Consider the following 16,068-nt stretch of genomic DNA (forward strand, 5'->3'; position numbering starts at 1 on the left):
GAGACCTTTTTTGTAGAGAATTAAGTTTCCTACTTTTTATGTTCTATGATATTTTTTGATCAGATGCGTAGTTCTCGAGATATATCAAGATATTTAAAAGTTCCGAAGCCGCAACCAACATAATAGAGATACAGAAACACCGTGGCCCCTTTCTTTGAGATAACTCAGCACTAGTGCGAGCCGCAAATGCCACTTCCAGCTTAGCTGTGCAGAAGAAGAACAACAAGAAGAAGAAATATCTCGAAATATGTCCGACAGGCCCCTTCCCTTGAGATAAATCTGCAAATATCTCGGAAACGAAGCGAGCTATGGCGAAATGTTAAGAGACCTTTTCTGTAGAGAATTATGTTTCCTACAATTTATGTTCTATGATATTTTTTGATCAGATGCGTAGTTCTCGAGATATATCAAGATATTTAAAAGTTCCGAAGCCGCACCAACATAATAGAGATACAGAAACACCGTGGCCCCTTTCTTTGAGATAACTCTGCACTAGTGCGAGCCGCAAATGCCACTTCCAGCTTAGCTGTGCAGAAGAAGAACAACAAGAAGAAGAAATATCTCGAAATATGTCCGACAGGCCCCTTCCCTTGAGATAAATCTGCAAATATCTCGGAAACGAAGCGAGCTATGGCGAAATGTTAAGAGACCTTTTCTGTAGAGAATTAAGTTTCCTACTTTTTATCTTCTATGATATTTTTTGATCAGGTGCGTAGTTCTCGAGATATATCAAGATATTTAAAAGTTCCGAAGCCGCACCAACATAATAGAGATACAGAAACACCGTGGCCCCTTTCTTTGAGATAACTCTGCACTAGTGCGAGCCGCAAATGCCACTTCCAGCTTAGCTGTGCAGAAGAAGAACAACAAGAAGAAGAAATATCTCGAAATATGTCCGTCAGGCCCCTTCCCTTGAGATAAATCTGCAAATATCTCGGAAACGAAGCGAGCTATGGCAAAATGTTAAGAGACCTTTTTTGTAGAGAATTAAGTTTCCTACTTTTTATGTTCTATGATATTTTTTGATCAGATGCGTAGTTCTCGAGATATATCAAGATATTTAAAAGTTCCGAAGCCGCACCAACATAATAGAGATACAGAAACACCGTGGCCCCTTTCTTTGAGATAACTCTGCACTATTGCGCGCTGCAAATGCCACTTCCAGCTTAGCTGTGCAGAAGAAGAACAACAAGAAGAAGAAATATCTCGAGATATGTCCGTCAGGCCCCTTCCCTTGAGATAAATCTGCAAATATCTCGGAAACGAAGCGAGCTATGGCAAAATCTTAAGAGACCTTTTTTGTAGAGAATTAAGTTTCCTACTTTTTATGTTCTATGATATTTTTTGATCAGATGCGTAGTTCTCGAGATATATCAAGATATTTAAAAGTTCCGAAGCCGCACCAACATAATAGAGATACAGAAACACCGTGGCCCCTTTCTTTGAGATAACTCTGCACTATTGCGACCTGCAAATGCCACTTCCAGCTCAGCTGTGCAGAAGAAGAACAACAAGAAGAAGAAATATCTCGAAATATGTCCGTCAGGCCCCTTCCCTTGAGATAAATCTGCAAATATCTCGGAAACGAAGCGAGCTATGGCAAAATGTTAAGAGACCGTTTTTGTAGAGAATTAAGTTTCCTACTTTTTATGTTCTATGATATTTTTTGATCAGATGCGTGGTTCTCGAGATATATCAAGATATTTAAAAGTTCCGAAGCCGCACCAACATAATAGAGATACAGATACACCGTGGCCCCTTTCTTAGAGATAACTCTGCACTATTGCGAGCTGCAAATGCCACTTCCAGCTTAGCTGTGCAGAAGAAGAACAACAAGAAGAAGAAATATCTCGAAATATGTCCGTCAGGCCCCTTCCCTTGAGATATATCTGCAAATATCTCGGAAACGAAGCGAGCTATGGCAAAATGTTAAGAGACGTTTTTTGTAGAGAATTATGTTTCCTACAATTTATGTTCTATGATATTTTTTGATCAGAAGCGTAGTTTTCGAGATATATCGAGATATTTAAAAGTTCCGAAGCCGCACCAACATAATAGAGATACAGAAACACCGTGGCCCCTTTCTTTGAGATAACTCTGCACTAGTGCGAGCCGCAAATGCCACTTCCAGCTTAGCTGGGCAGAAGAAGAACAACAAGAAGAAGAAATATCTCGAAATATGTCCGACAGGCCCCTTCCCTTGAGATAAATCTGCAAATATCTCGGAAACGAAGCGAGCTATGGCGAAATGTTAAGAGACCTTTTTTGTAGAGAATTAAGTTTCCTACTTTTTATCTTCTATGACATTTTTTGATCAGATGCGTAGTTCTCGAGATATATCAAGATATTTAAAAGTTCCGAAGCCGCACCAACATAATAGAGATACAGAAACACCGTGGCCCCTTTCTTTGAGATAACTCTGCACTATTGCGCGCTGCAAATGCCACTTCCAGCTTAGCTGTGCAGAAGAAGAACAACAAGAAGAAGAAATATCTCGAAATATGTCCGTCAGGCCCCTTCCCTTGAGATAAATCTGCAAATATCTCGGAAACGAAGCGAGCTATGGCAAAATGTTAAGAGACCTTTTTTGTAGAGAATTAAGTTTCCTACTTTTTATGTTCTATGATATTTTTCGATCAGAGGCGTAGTTCTCGAGATATATCAAGATATTTAAAAGTTCCGAAGCCGCACCAACATAATAGAGATACAGAAACACCGTGGCCCCTTTCTTTGAGATAACTCTGCACGATTGCGAGCTGGAAATGCCACTTCCAGTTTAGCTGTGCAGAAGAAGAACAACAAGAAGAAGGAATATCTCGAAATATGTCCATCAGGACCCTTCCCTTGAGATAAATCTGCAAATATCTCGGAAACGAAGCGAGCTATGGCAAAATGTTAAGAGACCTTTTTTGTGGAGAATAATGTTTCCTACAATTTACGTTCTATGATATTTTTTGATCAGAAGCGTAGTTTTCGAGATATATCGAGATATTTAAAAGTTCCGAAGCCGCACCAACATAATAGAGATACAGAAACACCGTGGCCCCTTTCTTTGAGATAACTCTGCACTATTGCGACCTGCAAATGCCACTTCCAGCTCAGCTGTGCAGAAGAAGAACAACAAGCAGAAGAAATATCTCGAAATATGTCCGTCAGGCCCCTTCCCTTGAGATAAATCTGCAAATATCTCGGAAACGAAGCGAGCTATGGCAAAATGTTAAGAGACCGTTTTTGTAGAGAATTAAGTTTCCTACTTTTTATGTTCTATGATATTTTTTGATCAGAAGCGTAGTTTTCGAGATATATCGAGATATGTAAAAGTTCCGAAGCCGCACCAACATAATAGAGATACAGAAACACCGTGGCCCCTTTCTTTGAGATAACTCTGCACTAGTGCGAGCCGCAAATTCCACTTCCAGCTTAGCTGTGCAGAAGAAGAACAACAAGAAGAAGAAATATCTCGAAATATGTCCGACAGGCCCCTTCCCTTGAGATAAAGCTGCAAATATCTCGGAAACGAAGCGAGCTATGGCAAAATGTTAAGAGACCTTTTTTGTAGAGAATAATGTTTCCTACAATTTACGTTCTATGATATTTTTTGATCAGAAGCGTAGTTTTCGAGATATATCGAGATATTTAAAAGTTCCGAAGCCGCACCAACATAATAGAGATACAGAAACACCGTGGCCCCTTTCTTTGAGATAACTCTGCACTATTGCGACCTGCAAATGCCACTTCCAGCTCAGCTGTGCAGAAGAAGAACAACAAGAAGAAGAAATATCTCGAAATATGTCCGTCAGGCCCCTTCCCTTGAGATAAATCTGCAAATATCTCGGAAACCAAGCGAGCTATGGCAAAATGTTAAGATACCTTTTTTGTAGAGAATTATGTTTCCTACAATTTATGTTCTATGATATTTTTTGATCAGAAGCGTAGTTTTCGAGATATATCGAGATATTTAAAAGTTCCGAAGCCGCACCAACATAATAGAGATACAGAAACACCGTGGCCCCTTTCTTTGAGATAACTCTGCACTATTGCGACCTGCAAATGCCACTTCCAGCTCAGCTGTGCAGAAGAAGAACAACAAGAAGAAGAAATATCTCGAAATATGTCCGTCAGGCCCCTTCCCTTGAGATAAATCTGCAAATATCTCGGAAACGAAGCGAGCTATGGCAAAATGTTAAGAGACCTTTTTTGTAGAGAATTAAGTTTCCTACTTTTTATGTTCTATGATATTTTTTGATCAGATGCGTAGTTCTCGAGATATATCAAGATATTTAAAAGTTCCGAAGCCGCACCAACATAATAGAGATACAGAAACACCGTGGCCCCTTTCTTTGAGATAACTCTGCACTATTGCGCGCTGCAAATGCCACTTCCAGCTTAGCTGTGCAGAAGGAGAACAACAAGAAGAAGAAATATCTCGAGATATGTCCGTCAGGCCCCTTCCCTTGAGATAAATCTGCAAATATCTCGGAAACGAAGCGAGCTATGGCAAAATCTTAAGAGACCTTTTTTGTAGAGAATTAAGTTTCCTACTTTTTATGTTCTATGATATTTTTTGATCAGATGCGTAGTTCTCGAGATATATCAAGATATTTAAAAGTTCCGAAGCCGCACCAACATAATAGAGATACAGAAACACCGTGGCCCCTTTCTTTGAGATAACTCTGCACTATTGCGACCTGCAAATGCCACTTCCAGCTCAGCTGTGCAGAAGAAGAACAACAAGAAGAAGAAATATCTCGAAATATGTCCGTCAGGCCCCTTCCCTTGAGATAAATCTGCAAATATCTCGGAAACGAAGCGAGCTATGGCAAAATGTTAAGAGACCGTTTTTGTAGAGAATTAAGTTTCCTACTTTTTATGTTCTATGATATTTTTTGATCAGATGCGTGGTTCTCGAGATATATCAAGATATTTAAAAGTTCCGAAGCCGCACCAACATAATAGAGATACAGATACACCGTGGCCCCTTTCTTAGAGATAACTCTGCACTATTGCGAGCTGCAAATGCCACTTCCAGCTTAGCTGTGCAGAAGAAGAACAACAAGAAGAAGAAATATCTCGAAATATGTCCGTCAGGCCCCTTCCCTTGAGATATATCTGCAAATATCTCGGAAACGAAGCGAGCTATGGCAAAATGTTAAGAGACGTTTTTTGTAGAGAATTATGTTTCCTACAATTTATGTTCTATGATATTTTTTGATCAGAAGCGTAGTTTTCGAGATATATCGAGATATTTAAAAGTTCCGAAGCCGCACCAACATAATAGAGATACAGAAACACCGTGGCCCCTTTCTTTGAGATAACTCTGCACTAGTGCGAGCCGCAAATGCCACTTCCAGCTTAGCTGGGCAGAAGAAGAACAACAAGAAGAAGAAATATCTCGAAATATGTCCGACAGGCCCCTTCCCTTGAGATAAATCTGCAAATATCTCGGAAACGAAGCGAGCTATGGCGAAATGTTAAGAGACCTTTTTTGTAGAGAATTAAGTTTCCTACTTTTTATCTTCTATGACATTTTTTGATCAGATGCGTAGTTCTCGAGATATATCAAGATATTTAAAAGTTCCGAAGCCGCACCAACATAATAGAGATACAGAAACACCGTGGCCCCTTTCTTTGAGATAACTCTGCACTATTGCGCGCTGCAAATGCCACTTCCAGCTTAGCTGTGCAGAAGAAGAACAACAAGAAGAAGAAATATCTCGAAATATGTCCGTCAGGCCCCTTCCCTTGAGATAAATCTGCAAATATCTCGGAAACGAAGCGAGCTATGGCAAAATGTTAAGAGACCTTTTTTGTAGAGAATTAAGTTTCCTACTTTTTATGTTCTATGATATTTTTCGATCAGAGGCGTAGTTCTCGAGATATATCAAGATATTTAAAAGTTCCGAAGCCGCACCAACATAATAGAGATACAGAAACACCGTGGCCCCTTTCTTTGAGATAACTCTGCACGATTGCGAGCTGGAAATGCCACTTCCAGTTTAGCTGTGCAGAAGAAGAACAACAAGAAGAAGGAATATCTCGAAATATGTCCATCAGGACCCTTCCCTTGAGATAAATCTGCAAATATCTCGGAAACGAAGCGAGCTATGGCAAAATGTTAAGAGACCTTTTTTGTAGAGAATAATGTTTCCTACAATTTACGTTCTATGATATTTTTTGATCAGAAGCGTAGTTTTCGAGATATATCGAGATATTTAAAAGTTCCGAAGCCGCACCAACATAATAGAGATACAGAAACACCGTGGCCCCTTTCTTTGAGATAACTCTGCACTATTGCGACCTGCAAATGCCACTTCCAGCTCAGCTGTGCAGAAGAAGAACAACAAGCAGAAGAAATATCTCGAAATATGTCCGTCAGGCCCCTTCCCTTGAGATAAATCTGCAAATATCTCGGAAACGAAGCGAGCTATGGCAAAATGTTAAGAGACCGTTTTTGTAGAGAATTAAGTTTCCTACTTTTTATGTTCTATGATATTTTTTGATCAGAAGCGTAGTTTTCGAGATATATCGAGATATGTAAAAGTTCCGAAGCCGCACCAACATAATAGAGATACAGAAACACCGTGGCCCCTTTCTTTGAGATAACTCTGCACTAGTGCGAGCCGCAAATTCCACTTCCAGCTTAGCTGTGCAGAAGAAGAACAACAAGAAGAAGAAATATCTCGAAATATGTCCGACAGGCCCCTTCCCTTGAGATAAAGCTGCAAATATCTCGGAAACGAAGCGAGCTATGGCAAAATGTTAAGAGACCTTTTTTGTAGAGAATAATGTTTCCTACAATTTACGTTCTATGATATTTTTTGATCAGAAGCGTAGTTTTCGAGATATATCGAGATATTTAAAAGTTCCGAAGCCGCACCAACATAATAGAGATACAGAAACACCGTGGCCCCTTTCTTTGAGATAACTCTGCACTATTGCGACCTGCAAATGCCACTTCCAGCTCAGCTGTGCAGAAGAAGAACAACAAGAAGAAGAAACATCTCGAAATATGTCCGTCAGGCCCCTTCCCTTGAGATAAATCTGCAAATATCTCGGAAACCAAGCGAGCTATGGCAAAATGTTAAGAGACCGTTTTTGTAGAGAATTAAGTTTCCTACTTTTTATGTTCTATGATATTTTTTGATCAGATGCGTGGTTCTCGAGATATATCAAGATATTTAAAAGTTCCGAAGCCGCACCAACATAATAGAGATACAGATACACCGTGGCCCCTTTCTTAGAGATAACTCTGCACTATTGCGAGCTGCAAATGCCACTTCCAGCTTAGCTGTGCAGAAGAAGAACAACAAGAAGAAGAAATATCTCGAAATATGTCCGTCAGGCCCCTTCCCTTGAGATATATCTGCAAATATCTCGGAAACGAAGCGAGCTATGGCAAAATGTTAAGAGACGTTTTTTGTAGAGAATTATGTTTCCTACAATTTATGTTCTATGATATTTTTTGATCAGAAGCGTAGTTTTCGAGATATATCGAGATATTTAAAAGTTCCGAAGCCGCACCAACATAATAGAGATACAGAAACACCGTGGCCCCTTTCTTTGAGATAACTCTGCACTAGTGCGAGCCGCAAATGCCACTTCCAGCTTAGCTGGGCAGAAGAAGAACAACAAGAAGAAGAAATATCTCGAAATATGTCCGACAGGCCCCTTCCCTTGAGATAAATCTGCAAATATCTCGGAAACGAAGCGAGCTATGGCGAAATGTTAAGAGACCTTTTTTGTAGAGAATTAAGTTTCCTACTTTTTATCTTCTATGATATTTTTTGATCAGATGCGTAGTTCTCGAGATATATCAAGATATTTAAAAGTTCCGAAGCCGCACCAACATAATAGAGATACAGAAACACCGTGGCCCCTTTCTTTGAGATAACTCTGCACTATTGCGCGCTGCAAATGCCACTTCCAGCTTAGCTGTGCAGAAGAAGAACAACAAGAAGAAGAAATATCTCGAAATATGTCCGTCAGGCCCCTTCCCTTGAGATAAATCTGCAAATATCTCGGAAACGAAGCGAGCTATGGCAAAATGTTAAGAGACCTTTTTTGTAGAGAATTAAGTTTCCTACTTTTTATGTTCTATGATATTTTTCGATCAGAGGCGTAGTTCTCGAGATATATCAAGATATTTAAAAGTTCCGAAGCCGCACCAACATAATAGAGATACAGAAACACCGTGGCCCCTTTCTTTGAGATAACTCTGCACGATTGCGAGCTGGAAATGCCACTTCCAGTTTAGCTGTGCAGAAGAAGAACAACAAGAAGAAGGAATATCTCGAAATATGTCCATCAGGACCCTTCCCTTGAGATAAATCTGCAAATATCTCGGAAACGAAGCGAGCTATGGCAAAATGTTAAGAGACCTTTTTTGTAGAGAATAATGTTTCCTACAATTTACGTTCTATGATATTTTTTGATCAGAAGCGTAGTTTTCGAGATATATCGAGATATTTAAAAGTTCCGAAGCCGCACCAACATAATAGAGATACAGAAACACCGTGGCCCCTTTCTTTGAGATAACTCTGCACTATTGCGACCTGCAAATGCCACTTCCAGCTCAGCTGTGCAGAAGAAGAACAACAAGAAGAAGAAATATCTCGAAATATGTCCGTCAGGCCCCTTCCCTTGAGATAAATCTGCAAATATCTCGGAAACGAAGCGAGCTATGGCAAAATGTTAAGAGACCGTTTTTGTAGAGAATTAAGTTTCCTACTTTTTATGTTCTATGATATTTTTTGATCAGATGCGTGGTTCTCGAGATATATCAAGATATTTAAAAGTTCCGAAGCCGCACCAACATAATAGAGATACAGAAACACCGTGGCCCCTTTCTTAGAGATAACTCTGCACTATTGCGAGCTGCAAATGCCACTTCCAGCTTAGCTGTGCAGAAGAAGAACAACAAGAAGAAGAAATATCTCGAAATATGTCCGTCAGGCCCCTTCCCTTGAGATATATCTGCAAATATCTCGGAAACGAAGCGAGCTATGGCAAAATGTTAAGAGACCTTTTTTGTAGAGAATTATGTTTCCTACAATTTATGTTCTATGATATTTTTTGATCAGAAGCGTAGTTTTCGAGATATATCGAGATATTTAAAAGTTCCGAAGCCGCACCAACATAATAGAGATACAGAAACACCGTGGCCCCTTTCTTTGAGATAACTCTGCACTAGTGCGAGCTGCAAATGCCACTTCCAGCTTAGCTGTGCAGAAGAAGAACAACAAGAAGAAGAAATATCTCGAAATATGTCCGTCAGGCCCCTTCCCTTGAGATATATCTGCAAATATCTCGGAAACGAAGCGAGCTATGGCAAAATGTTAAGAGACCTTTTTTGTAGAGAATTATGTTTCCTACAATTTATGTTCTATGATATTTTTTGATCAGAAGCGTAGTTTTCGAGATATATCGAGATATTTAAAAGTTCCGAAGCCGCACCAACATAATAGAGATACAGAAACACCGTGGCCCCTTTCTTTGAGATAACTCTGCACTAGTGCGAGCCGCAAATGCCACTTCCAGCTTAGCTGGGCAGAAGAAGAACAACAAGAAGAAGAAATATCTCGAAATATGTCCGACAGGCCCCTTCCCTTGAGATAAATCTGCAAATATCTCGGAAACGAAGCGAGCTATGGCGAAGTGTTAAGAGACCTTTTTTGTAGACAACTAAGTTTCCTACTTTTTATGTTCTATGATATTTTTCGATCAGACGCGTAGTTCTCGAGATATATCGAGATATTTAAAAGTTCCGAAGCCGCACCAACATAATAGAGATACAGAAACACCGTGGCCCCTTTCTTTGAGATAACTCTGCACTAGTGCGAGCCGCAAATGCCACTTCCAGCTTAGCTGTGCAGAAGAAGAACAACAAGAAGAAGAAATATCTCGAAATATGTCCGTCAGGCCCCTTCCCTTGAGATAAATCTGCAAATATCTCGGGAACGAAGCGAGCTATGGCAAAATGTTAAGAGACCTTTTTTGTAGAGAATTAAGTTTCCTACTTTTTATGTTCTATGATATTTTTTGATCAGATGCGTAGTTCTCGAGATATATCAAGATATTTAAAAGTTCCGAAGCCGCACCAACATAATAGAGATACAGAAACACCGTGGCCCCTTTCTTTGAGATAACTCTGCACTATTGCGAGCTGCAAATGCCATTTCCAGCTTAGCTGTGCAGAGGAAGAACAACAAGAAGAAGAAGTATCTCGAAATATGTCCGTCAGGCCCGTTCCTTTGAGCTGAATCTGCAAATATCTCGGAAACGAAGCGAGCTATGGCAAAATGTTAAGAGACGTTTTTTGTAGTGAATTATGTTTCCTACAGTTTATGTTCTATGATATTTTTTGATCAGAAGCGTAGTTTTCGAGATATATCGAGATATTTAAAAGTTCCGAAGCCGCACCAACATAATAGAGATACAGAAACACCGTGGCTCCTTTCTTTGAGATAACTCTGCACTAGTGCGAGCCGCAAATGCCACTTCCAGCTTAGCTGTGCAGAAGAAGAACAACAAGAAGAAGAAATATCTCGAAATATGTCCGTCAGACCCCTTCCCTTGAGATAAATCTGCAAATATCTCGGAAACGAAGCGAGCTATGGCAAAATGTTAAGAGACCTTTTTTGTAGAGAATTAAGTTTCCTACTTTTTATGTTCTATCATATTTTTCGATCAGAGGCGTAGTTCTCGAGATATATCAAGATATTTAAAAGTTCCGAAGCCGCACCAACATAATGGAGATACAGAAACACCGTGGCCCCTTTCTTTGAGATAACTCTGCACGATTGCGAGCTGGAAATGCCACTTCCAGTTTAGCTGTGCAGAAGAAGAACAACAAGAAGAAGAAATATCTCGAAATATGTCCATCAGGACCCTTCCCTTGAGATAAATCTGCAAATATCTCGGAAACGAAGCGAGCTATGGCAAAATGTTAAGAGACCTTTTCTGTAGAGAATTAAGTTTCCTACTTTTTATGTTCTATGATATTTTTTGATCAGATGCGTAGTTCTCGAGATATATCAAGATATTTAAAAGTTCCGAAGCCGCACCAACATAATAGAGATACAGAAACACCGTGGCCCCTTTCTTTGAGATAACTCTGCACTATTGCGAGCTGCAAATGCCACTTCCAGCTTAGCTGTGCAGAAGAAGAACAACAAGAAGAAGAAATATCTCGAAATATGTCCGTCAGGCCCCTTCCCTTGAGATAAATCTGCAAATATCTCGGAAACGAAGAGAGCTATGGCAAAATGTTAAGAGACCTTTTTTGTAGAGAATTAAGTTTCCTACTTTTCATGTTCTACGATATTTTTTGATCAGATGCGTAGTTCTCGAGATATATCAAGATATTTAAAAGTTCCGAAGCAGCACCAACATAATAGAGATACAGAATCACCGTGGCCCCTTTCCTTGAGATAACTCTGCACTATTGCGAGCTGTAAATGCCACTTCCAGCTTAGCTGTGCAGAAGAAGAACAACAAGAAGAAGAAATATCTCGAAATATGTCCGTCAGGCCAGTTCCTTTGAGCTGAATCTGCAAATATCTCGGAAACGAAGCGAGCTATGGCAAAATGTTAAGAGACGTTTTTTGTAGAGAATTATGTTTCCTACAATTTATGTTCTATGATATTTTTTGATCAGAAGCGTAGTTTTCGAGATATATCGAGATATTTAAAAGTTCCGAAGCCGCACAAACATAATAGAGATACAGAAACACCGTGGCCCCTTTCTTTGAGATAACTCTGCACTAGTGCGAGCTGGAAATGCCACTTCCAGTTTAGCTGTGCAGAAGAAGAACAACAAGAAGAAGAAATATCTCGAAATATGTCCGACAGGCCCCTTCACTTGAGATAAATCTGCAAATATCTCGGAAACGAAGCGAGCTATGGCGAAATGTTAAGAGACCTTTTTTGTAGAGAATTAAGTTTCCTACTTTTTATCTTCTATGATATTTTTTGATCAGATGCGTAGTTCTCGAGATGTATCAAGATATTTAAAAGTTCCGAAGCCGCACCAACATAATAGAGATACAGAACCACCGTGGCCCCTTTCTTTGAGATAACTCTGCACTATTGCGCGCTGCAAATGCCACTTCCAGCTTAGCTGTGCAGAAGAAGAACAACAAGAAGAAGAAATATCTCGAAATATGTCCGTCAGGCCCCTTCCCTTGAGATAAATCTGCAAATATCTCGGAAACGAAGCGAGCTATGGCAAAATGTTAAGAGACCTTTTTTGTAGAGAATTAAGTTTCCTACTTTTTACGTTCTATGATATTCTTCGATCAGAGGCGTAGTTCTCGAGATATATCAAGATATTTAAAAGTTCCGAAGCCGCACCAACATAATAGAGATACAGAAACACCGTGGCCCCGTTCTTTGAGATAACTCTGCACGATTGCGAGCTGGAAATGCCACTTCCAGTTTAGCTGTGCAGAAGAAGAACAACAAGAAGAAGAAATATCTCGAAATATGTCCGTCAGGCCCCTTCCCTTGAGATATATCTGCAAATATCTCGGAAACGAAGCGAGCTATGGCAAAATGTTAAGAGACCTTTTTTGTAGAGAATTAAGTTTCCTACTTTTTATGTTCTATGATATTTTTTGATCAGATGCGTAGTTCTCGAGATATATCAAGATATTTAAAAGTTCCGAAGCCGCACCAACATAATAGAGATACAGAAACACCGTGGCCCCTTTCTTTGAGATAACTCTGCACTATTGCGAGCTGCAAATGCCATTTCCAGCTTAGCTGTGCAGAGGAAGAACAACAAGAAGAAGAAGTATCTCGAAATATGTCCGTCAGGCCCGTTCCTTTGAGCTGAATCTGCAAATATCTCGGAAACGAAGCGAGCTATGGCAAAATGTTAAGAGACGTTTTTTGTAGTGAATTATGTTTCCTACAGTTTATGTTCTATGATATTTTTTGATCAGAAGCGTAGTTTTCGAGATATATCGAGATATTTAAAAGTTCCGAAGCCGCACCAACATAATAGAGATACAGAAACACCGTGGCTCCTTTCTTTGAGATAACTCTGCACTAGTGCGAGCCGCAAATGCCACTTCCAGCTTAGCTGTGCAGAAGAAGAACAACAAGAAGAAGAAATATCTCGAAATATGTCCGTCAGACCCCTTCCCTTGAGATAAATCTGCAAATATCTCGGAAACGAAGCGAGCTATGGCAAAATGTTAAGAGACCTTTTTTGTAGAGAATTAAGTTTCCTACTTTTTATGTTCTATCATATTTTTCGATCAGAGGCGTAGTTCTCGAGATATATCAAGATATTTAAAAGTTCCGAAGCCGCACCAACATAATAGAGATACAGAAACACCGTGGCCCCTTTCTTTGAGATAACTCTGCACGATTGCGAGCTGGAAATGCCACTTCCAGTTTAGCTGTGCAGAAGAAGAACAACAAGAAGAAGAAATATCTCGAAATATGTCCATCAGGACCCTTCCCTTGAGATAAATCTGCAAATATCTCGGAAACGAAGCCAGCTATGGCAAAATGTTAAGAGACCTTTTTTGTAGAGAATTAAGTTTCCTACTTTTTATGTTCTATGATATTTTTTGATCAGATGCGTAGTTCTCGAGATATATCAAGATATTTAAAAGTTCCGAAGCCGCACCAACATAATAGAGATACAGAAACACCGTGGCCCCTTTCTTTGAGATAACTCTGCACTATTGCGAGCTGCAAATGCCACTTCCAGCTTAGCTGTGCAGAAGAAGAACAACAAGAAGAAGAAATATCTCGAAATATGTCCGTCAGGCCCCTTCCCTTGAGATAAATCTGCAAATATCTCGGAAACGAAGAGAGCTATGGCAAAATGTTAAGAGACCTTTTTTGTAGAGAATTAAGTTTCCTACTTTTCATGTTCTACGATATTTTTTGATCAGATGCGTAGTTCTCGAGATATATCAAGATATTTAAAAGTTCCGAAGCAGCACCAACATAATAGAGATACAGAATCACCGTGGCCCCTTTCCTTGAGATAACTCTGCACTATTGCGAGCTGTAAATGCCACTTCCAGCTTAGCTGTGCAGAAGAAGAACAACAAGAAGAAGAAATATCTCGAAATATGTCCGTCAGGCCAGTTCCTTTGAGCTGAATCTGCAAATATCTCGGAAACGAAGCGAGCTATGGCAAAATGTTAAGAGACGTTTTTTGTAGAGAATTATGTTTCCTACAATTTATGTTCTATGATATTTTTTGATCAGAAGCGTAGTTTTCGAGATATATCGAGATATTTAAAAGTTCCGAAGCCGCACAAACATAATAGAGATACAGAAACACCGTGGCCCCTTTCTTTGAGATAACTCTGCACTAGTGCGAGCTGGAAATGCCACTTCCAGTTTAGCTGTGCAGAAGAAGAACAACAAGAAGAAGAAATATCTCGAAATATGTCCGACAGGCCCCTTCCCTTGAGATAAATCTGCAAATATCTCGGAAACGAAGCGAGCTATGGCGAAATGTTAAGAGACCTTTTTTGTAGAGAATTAAGTTTCCTACTTTTTATCTTCTATGATATTTTTTGATCAGATGCGTAGTTCTCGAGATGTATCAAGATATTTAAAAGTTCCGAAGCCGCACCAACATAATAGAGATACAGAAACACCGTGGCCCCTTTCTTTGAGATAACTCTGCACTATTGCGCGCTGCAAATGCCACTTCCAGCTTAGCTGTGCAGAAGAAGAACAACAAGAAGAAGAAATATCTCGAAATATGTCCGTCAGGCCCCTTCCCTTGAGATAAATCTGCAAATATCTCGGAAACGAAGCGAGCTATGGCAAAATGTTAAGAGACCTTTTTTGTAGAGAATTAAGTTTCCTACTTTTTACGTTCTATGATATTCTTCGATCAGAGGCGTAGTTCTCGAGATATATCAAGATATTTAAAAGTTCCGAAGCCGCACCAACATAATAGAGATACAGAAACACCGTGGCCCCGTTCTTTGAGATAACTCTGCACGATTGCGAGCTGGAAATGCCACTTCCAGTTTAGCTGTGCAGAAGAAGAACAACAAGAAGAAGAAATATCTCGAAATATGTCCATCAGGACCCTTCCCTTGAGATAAATCTGCAAATATCTCGGAAACGAAGCGAGCTATGGCAAAATGTTAAGAGACCTTTTTTGTAGAGAATAATGTTTCCTACAATTTACGTTCTATGATATTTTTTGATCAGAGGCGTAGTTCTCGAGATATATCAAGATATTTAAAAGTTCCGAAGCCGCACCAACATAATAGAGATACAGAAACACCGTGGCCCCTTTCTTTGAGATAACTCTGCACTATTGCGAGCTGCAAATGCCACTTCCAGCTTAGCTGTGCAGAGGAAGAACAACAAGAAGAAGAAGTATCTCGAAATATGTCCGTCAGGCCCGTTCCTTTGAGCTGAATCTGCAAATATCTCGGAAACGAAGCGAGCTATGGCAAAATGTTAAGAGACGTTTTTTGTAGAGAATTATGTTTCCTACAATTTATGTTCTACGATATTTTTTGATCAGAAGCGTAGTTTTCGAGATATATCGAGATATTTAAAAGTTCCGAAGCCGCACCAACATAATAGAGATACAGAAACACCGTGGCCCCTTTCTTTGAGATAACTCTGCACTATTGCGCGCTGCAAATGCCACTTTCAGCTTAGCTGTGCAGAAGAAGAACAACAAGAAGAAGAAATATCTCGAAATATGTCCGTCAGGCCCCTTCCCTTGAGATAAATCTGCAAATATCTCGGAAACGAAGCGAGCTATGGCAAAATGTTAAGAGACCTTTTTTGTAGAGAATTAAGTTTCCTACTTTTTATGTTCTATGATATTTTTCGATCAGAGGCGTAGTTCTCGAGATATATCAAGATATTTAAAAGTTCCGAAGCCGCACCAACATAATAGAGATACAGAAACACCGTGGCCCCTTTCTTTGAGATAACTCTGCACTAGTGCGAGCCGCTAATGCCACTTCCAGCTTAGCTGTGCAGAAGAAGAACAACAAGAAGAAGAAATATCTCGAAATATGTCCGTCAGGCGCCTTCCCTTGAGATAAATCTGCAAATATC

This window comes from Osmia lignaria, unplaced genomic scaffold, assembly GCF_051020975.1.
Source record: "Osmia lignaria lignaria isolate PbOS001 unplaced genomic scaffold, iyOsmLign1 scaffold0012, whole genome shotgun sequence".
Lineage (NCBI taxonomy): Eukaryota > Metazoa > Arthropoda > Insecta > Hymenoptera > Megachilidae > Osmia > Osmia lignaria.